Raw genomic sequence first — 7,404 nt, forward strand, 5'->3', positions numbered from 1 at the left:
GTCGACCCCGACGCCGCTGGCCGCCGCCGCCGCCTTGCCGCTATCCCTCCGCACGTTTGGGGCCGGTGGCGACCCGCAGGACGGCCGACAACTCGCTCGTTTGGCGGGGCGATGCAAGGTTAGGCGAACTGGGCGGTAACTCGGGTTAGTCGAGGGGACTTCGCGGTGGACAGGGGGGTGCGAATCCGGCCGGGCGGCCCTTCGATGGAGCCTGGTGCAGGGACATTCAATGGGATGAGCCGCGCTCGCCGCGGAACCTTCGAGCGCCGCTACTCAGCAAGTAAACGAGAGGGAGCTGCGCCCGGCCTCGTAAGACGCCTCTTCTCCGGTGTGAGCGCCCCGACGCCGCTGGCCGCCGCCGCCGCCTTGCCGCTATCCCGCCGCGCGTTTGGGGAGGGAGGGCGACCCGTAGGACGGCCCGCCGACTACACGACCGTTTGGCAGAGCGAGTGCAAGGTTAGGCGAGCTGGGCGGTAACTCGGGTTAGTCTGGGGAGACTCGCGGTGGACAGGGTGGCGCGAATCCGGCCGGGCGGCCCCATCGATTAAGCATTGGTAGGGAGCCGAGGATGAGCCGTGCGAAGTGGCCTCGGAGGCGGTCCGTGGGGGACGACGGGGGGGGACGGGCGTCGGCCCTCCGGCCCGAGCAGAGAACGTTCGGTCACCCAAGCGGGAATCTGCGCCCCGGCCCGAGTCGGACTCGGTCGGTGCGGCCCGCTGAGGCCCTCAACTATTCCCGTACGCGGGGGTCGGGAGCTGCGGCGCTGCGCCGGCGACTTACCCGCGCGAGGCACGCACTGCGTGCGGCCAGGATGCGGAGTTGGATCGGCGCTGGTTGGGAACCCTCGGGGAACGAAGGCGGACGGCGGCCAGCCGGCGCCGACGAACCCGTCGGGGAGGGGGCTGGTGGCAGGCGCGATCGGCACTATTGCTGACTGCCGGGAGGGAAGCTGCGCCCCGGCCGAGTCAGACTCAGCCGTTGCGGCCCCCCCGAGCCCGCAGCGCGTAGCGCGGAAGCCATACGCCCCCCCGATGCGGAGCGACAGACGCCCCCGCGACCGCGGTTGGTCGGGAAGGCTTTTCGGATAGAGGTCGGACGGTGTGTGTGGACGGCTTCCCGTGGTGCCGCCGCTATCAAGCCGGAGGGTTTGAGAAACGACATTCGCGGAAGGACCGGCGCGGCCGGCGGACGCTCGCACGCGCGGCGCCCGACACTCAGCCGCTCGCTCGGCCTCCGTGGATCGTGGCTAGGTGGGATGGATGCCAAACCGGGTCGTCTCGGTCTCGCCGCAGTACGGTCGCGCCGGGGCCTGCGGGGCGGCGCGGGGAGCGCACGCTCACGCGGCGGCCGGGGCGCTAGAGTGCGACCCGCAGTGGGTAGGAACCGTCCACCCGACGTCGGACGAGCCGAGGCCGATGGGGGCCCTACCAAGGCGGGTCATGAGTGCCAGTCGGTCAGTTGGGTGAGGGGGTACTCGGAGGCCCGCCGGGAGCAGACGGGCGACCGGGGATGGGGGGCGTACGCGGGCGGGCGCCGGGAGAAGACGGCCCGTCCGGGGTCGAATCTCGGCCTGTGTTTTCGGAGCCGGCCGGGCATCACGCTCCCTCCTTGGATGGACAACATTCGTAGTTGACACTTTGTGTCATTTTATCCGAGCGGGCGGGCGCCTCGAGAGGCGGACCGTCCGGGGCGACTCTCGGCCTGTGTTTTCGGAGCCGGCCGGGCATCACGCTCCCTCCTTGGATGGACAACATTCGTAGTTGACACTTTGTGTCATTTTATCCGAGCGGGCGGGCGCCTCGAGAGGCGGACCGTCCGGGGCGACTCTCGGCCTGTGTTTTCGGAGCCGGCCGGGCCTCACGCTCCCTCCTTGGATGGACAACATTCGTAGTTGACACTTTGTGTCATTTTATCCGAGCGGGCGGGCGCCGCGAGGCGGACCGTCCGGGGCGACTCTCGGCCTGTGTTTTCGGAGCCGGCCGGGCATCACGCTCCCTCCTTGGATGGACAACATTCGTAGTTGACACTTTGTGTCATTTTATCCGAGCGGGCGGGCGCCTCGAGAGGCGGACCGTCCGGGGCGACTCTCGGCCTGTGTTTTCGGAGCCGGCCGGGCCTCAAGCTCCCTCCTTGGATGGACAACATTCGTAGTTGACACTTTGTGTCATTTTATCCGAGCGGGCGGGCGCCGCGAGGCGGACCGTCCGGGGCGACTCTCGGCCTGTGTTTAAGGAGCCGGCCGGGCATCACGCTCCTTCCTTGGATGGACAACATTCGCAGTTGACACTTTGTGTCATTTTATCCGAGCAGACGGGCGCCTCGAGAGGCGGACCGTCCGGGGCGACTCTCGGCCTGTGTTTTCGGAGCCGGCCGGGCATCACGCTCCCTCCTTGGATGGACAACATTCGTAGTTGACACTTTGTGTCATTTTATCCGAGCGGGCGGGCGCCTCGAGAGGCGGACCGTCCGGGGCGACTCTCGGCCTGTGTTTTCGGAGCCGGCCGGGCCTCAAGCTCCCTCCTTGGATGGACAACATTCGTAGTTGACACTTTGTGTCATTTTATCCGAGCGGGCGGGCGCCGCGAGGCGGACCGTCCGGGGCGACTCTCGGCCTGTGTTTAAGGAGCCGGCCGGGCATCACGCTCCTTCCTTGGATGGACAACATTCGCAGTTGACACTTTGTGTCATTTTATCCGAGCAGACGGGCGCCTCGAGAGGCGGACCGTCCGGGGCGACTCTCGGCCTGTGTTTTCGGAGCCGGCCGGGCATCACGCTCCCTCCTTGGATGGACAACATTCGTAGTTGACACTTTGTGTCATTTTATCCGAGCGGGCGGGCGCCTCGAGAGGCGGACCGTCCGGGGCGACTCTCGGCCTGTGTTTTCGGAGCCGGCCGGGCCTCAAGCTCCCTCCTTGGATGGACAACATTCGTAGTTGACACTTTGTGTCATTTTATCCGAGCGGGCGGGCGCCGCGAGGCGGACCGTCCGGGGCGACTCTCGGCCTGTGTTTAAGGAGCCGGCCGGGCATCACGCTCCTTCCTTGGATGGACAACATTCGCAGTTGACACTTTGTGTCATTTTATCCGAGCAGACGGGCGCCGCGAGGCGGACCGTCCGGGGCGACTCTCGGCCTGTGTTTTCGGAGCCGGCCGGGCATCACGCTCCCTCCTTGGATGGACAACATTCGTAGTTGACACTTTGTGTCATTTTATCCGAGCAGACGGGCGCCGCGAGGCTGACCGTCCGGGGCGACTCTCGGCCTGTGTTTAAGGAGCCGGCCGGGCATCACGCTCCTTCCTTGGATGGACAACATTCGCAGTTGACACTTTGTGTCATTTTGTTCGGCCTGTGTTTAAGGAGGCGGCCGTCCTCCACTCGGTCCGTGTTTAAGGAGCGACACTCGCGCTCCGGTTCGGCCTGTATTTAGGGAGGCGGCCGTCCTCCGCTTGGTCTGTGTTAAGGGCGACACTCGGTCCATGTTTGAGGAGCCTGGCCCTGACGCTCCTCTCCGGCCTGTGTTTAAGGAGGCGGCCGTCCTCCCCTTGGTCTGTGTTAAGGGCGACACTCGGTCCATGTTTGAGGAGCCTGGCCCTGACGCTCCTCTCCGGCCTGTGTTTAAGGAGGCGGCCGTCCTCCCCTTGGTCTGTGTTAAGGGCGACACTCGGTCCATGTTTGAGGAGCCTGGCCCTGACGCTCCTCTCCGGCCTGTGTTTAAGGAGGCGGCCGTCCTCCCCTTGGTCTGTGTTAAGGGCGACACTCGGTCCATGTTTGAGGAGCCTGGCCCTGACGCTCCTCTCCGGCCTGTGTTTAAGGAGGCGGCCGTCCTCCCCTTGGTCTGTGTTAAGGGCGACACTCGGTCCATGTTTGAGGAGCCTGGCCCTGACGCTCCTCTCCGGCCTGTGTTTAAGGAGGCGGCCGTCCTCCCCTTGGTCTGTGTTAAGGGCGACACTCGGTCCATGTTTGAGGAGCCTGGCCCTGACGCTCCTCTCCGGCCTGTGTTTAAGGAGGCGGCCGTCCTCCCCTTGGTCTGTGTTAAGGGCGACACTCGGTCCGTGTTTAAGGAGCCTGGCCCTCGCGCTCCGGTTCGGCCTGTATTTAGGGAGGCGGCCGTCCTCCGCTTGGTCTGTGTTAAGGGCGACACTCGGTCCATGTTTGAGGAGCCTGGCCCTGACGCTCCTCTCCGGCCTGTGTTTAAGGAGGCGGCCGTCCTCCCCTTGGTCTGTGTTAAGGGCGACACTCGGTCCGTGTTTAAGGAGCCTGGCCCTCGCGCTCCGGTTCGGCCTGTATTTAGGGAGGCGGCCGTCCTCCGCTTGGTCTGTGTTAAGGGCGACACTCGGTCCGTGTTTAAGGAGCCGGCCCTGACGCTCCTCTTCGGCCTGTGTTTAAGGAGGCGGCCGTCCTCCACTTCCTTCCATGCACCACCACATTCGCAGTTGACACTTTGCCATTTTTTCAGAGAGGTGACACTTAGTCGTTTTTTCGAAAGTTGACACTTAGCCGTTTTTTCGAAAGTTGACACTTTGCCGTTTTTTCAGAGAGGTGACACTTTGTCGTTTTTTCGAAAGTTGACACTTAGCCGTTTTTTCGAAAGTTGACACTTAGCCGTTTTTTCGAAAGTTGACACTTAGCCGTTTTTTCGAAAGTTGACACTTAGTCACTTTTTCGCCACAGTGACACCTCCAGCGCGTGCCACGGCGCTTTTCAGGTCTTCTATCCGACCTTGTGCTGTCGAGGACGGCGTGTCCGACGCCGTGGGGAGACCAGCACCATCTCCTCCATACTCGTAAACGGGGTGCTTTGGAAAACGGGGGGAAAGTCGATGAGTACACTGACTACTGGGACCATTTCATTGTACTCTGGCGCACCTGAAGACCAAAAAAGGTACTGCACCTTAGCCCGGGTACCTCACCCCCTGGTACCTCGAGGAGAACTTAGAAAAATTTCGACAAATTTTTGGTGAGCTCCAGGGAGAGAGGCTGATTTTTCGCTTTTTGAGGCCGACCGCCGAACCGGCGCGGGGCGGACTCACAAGCCCCGCAGAGCCGTGGGCACTTAGTCGTTTTTTCAGAGAGGCGACACTTAGTCGTTTTTTCAGAGGCGACACTTAGTCGTTTTTTCGAAAGTTGACACTTAGCCGTTTTTTCGAAAGTCGACACTTAGCCGTTTTTTTGGAAAGTTGACACTTAGTCGTTTTTTCGAAAGTTGACACTTAGTCGTTTTTTCGCCACAATTGGCTCTGAGCTCCAGGGGAGAGCCTGGTTTTGCCTTATTTCAGGCCGGCTGGGGAACCGGCGCGGGTCGGATGCACGAGCCCGGCAGAGCCGTGGGCACTTAGAAAATTTTCGCCGATTAAGCTGGGACCTCCAGGCGGAGACCGGCATTCCTCGTCCTCGGGGTTCGACCCAGGAACCGGCGCTGGGCAGACGCCGTAGCCACGCAGAGCCGTGGGCACTTAGAAAATATTCGCCAAGTTGGCTCTGAGCTCCAGGCGGAGAGGCTGGTTTTGCCTTATTTCAGGCCGGCTGGGGAACCGGCGCGGGTCGGATGCACGAGCCCGCAGAGCCGTGGGCACTTTGCCATTTTCTCAGAGTCGACACTTAGTCGTTTTTTCAGAGAGGCGACACTCTGTCGTTTTTTCGAAAGTTGACACTTTGCCGTTTTTTCAGAGAGGCGACACTTAGCCGTTTTTTCGAAAGTTGACACTTAGCCGTTTTTTCGAAAGTCGACACTTAGCCGTTTTTTCAGAGATGTGACACTTTGCCGTTTTTTCGAAAGTCGACACTTAGCCGTTTTTTCAGAGATGTGACACTTAGAAACTTTTTGCCAAGTTGGCTGTGAGCTCCAGGAGGAGACCGTTATTTTTCGTCATTCGAGGCCGACTGCGGAACCGGCGCTGGGCGGACGCCAAAGCTCGGCAGGGCCGTGGGCACTTAGAAACTTTTTGCCAAGTTGGCTGTGAGCTCCAGGAGGAGACCGTTATTTTTCGTCATTCGAGGCCGACTGCGGAACCGGCGCTGGGCGGACGCCAAAGCTCGGCAGGGCCGTGGGCACTTAGAAACTTTTTGCCAAGTTGGCTGTGAGCTCCAGGAGGAGACCGTTATTTTTCGTCATTCGAGGCCGACTGCGGAACCGGCGCTGGGCGGACGCCAAAGCTCGGCAGGGCCGTGGGCACTTAGAAACTTTTTGCCAAGTTGGCTGTGAGCTCCAGGAGGAGACCGTTATTTTTCGTCATTCGAGGCCGACTGCGGAACCGGCGCTGGGCGGACGCCAAAGCTCGGCAGGGCCGTGGGCACTTAGAAACTTTTTGCCAAGTTGGCTGTGAGCTCCAGGAGGAGACCGTTATTTTTCGTCATTCGAGGCCGACTGCGGAACCGGCGCTGGGCGGACGCCAAAGCTCGGCAGGGCCGTGGGCACTTAGAAACTTTTTGCCAAGTTGGCTGTGAGCTCCAGGAGGAGACCGTTATTTTTCGTCATTCGAGGCCGACTGCGGAACCGGCGCTGGGCGGACGCCAAAGCTCGGCAGGGCCGTGGGCACTTAGAAACTTTTTGCCAAGTTGGCTGTGAGCTCCAGGAGGAGACCGTTATTTTTCGTCATTCGAGGCCGACTGCGGAACCGGCGCTGGGCGGACGCCAAAGCTCGGCAGGGCCGTGGGCACTTAGAAACTTTTTGCCAAGTTGGCTGTGAGCTCCAGGAGGAGACCGTTATTTTTCGTCATTCGAGGCCGACTGCGGAACCGGCGCTGGGCGGACGCCAAAGCTCGGCAGGGCCGTGGGCACTTAGAAACTTTTTGCCAAGTTGGCTGTGAGCTCCAGGAGGAGACCGTTATTTTTCGTCATTCGAGGCCGACTGCGGAACCGGCGCTGGGCGGACGCCAAAGCTCGGCAGGGCCGTGGGCACTTAGAAACTTTTTGCCAAGTTGGCTGTGAGCTCCAGGAGGAGACCGTTATTTTTCGTCATTCGAGGCCGACTGCGGAACCGGCGCTGGGCGGACGCCAAAGCTCGGCAGGGCCGTGGGCACTTAGAAACTTTTTGCCAAGTTGGCTGTGAGCTCCAGGAGGAGACCGTTATTTTTCGTCATTCGAGGCCGACTGCGGAACCGGCGCTGGGCGGACGCCAAAGCTCGGCAGGGCCGTGGGCACTTAGAAACTTTTTGCCAAGTTGGCTGTGAGCTCCAGGAGGAGACCGTTATTTTTCGTCATTCGAGGCCGACTGCGGAACCGGCGCTGGGCGGACGCCAAAGCTCGGCAGGGCCGTGGGCACTTAGAAACTTTTTGCCAAGTTGGCTGTGAGCTCCAGGAGGAGACCGTTATTTTTCGTCATTCGAGGCCGACTGCGGAACCGGCGCTGGGCGGACGCCAAAGCTCGGCAGGGCCGTGGGCACTTAGAAACTTTTTGCCAAGTT

Source organism: Syngnathus leptorhynchus, unplaced genomic scaffold (genome assembly GCF_054491065.1).
Source record: "Syngnathus leptorhynchus isolate UIUO unplaced genomic scaffold, UIUO_Slep HiC_scaffold_313, whole genome shotgun sequence".
NCBI lineage: Eukaryota > Metazoa > Chordata > Actinopteri > Syngnathiformes > Syngnathidae > Syngnathus > Syngnathus leptorhynchus.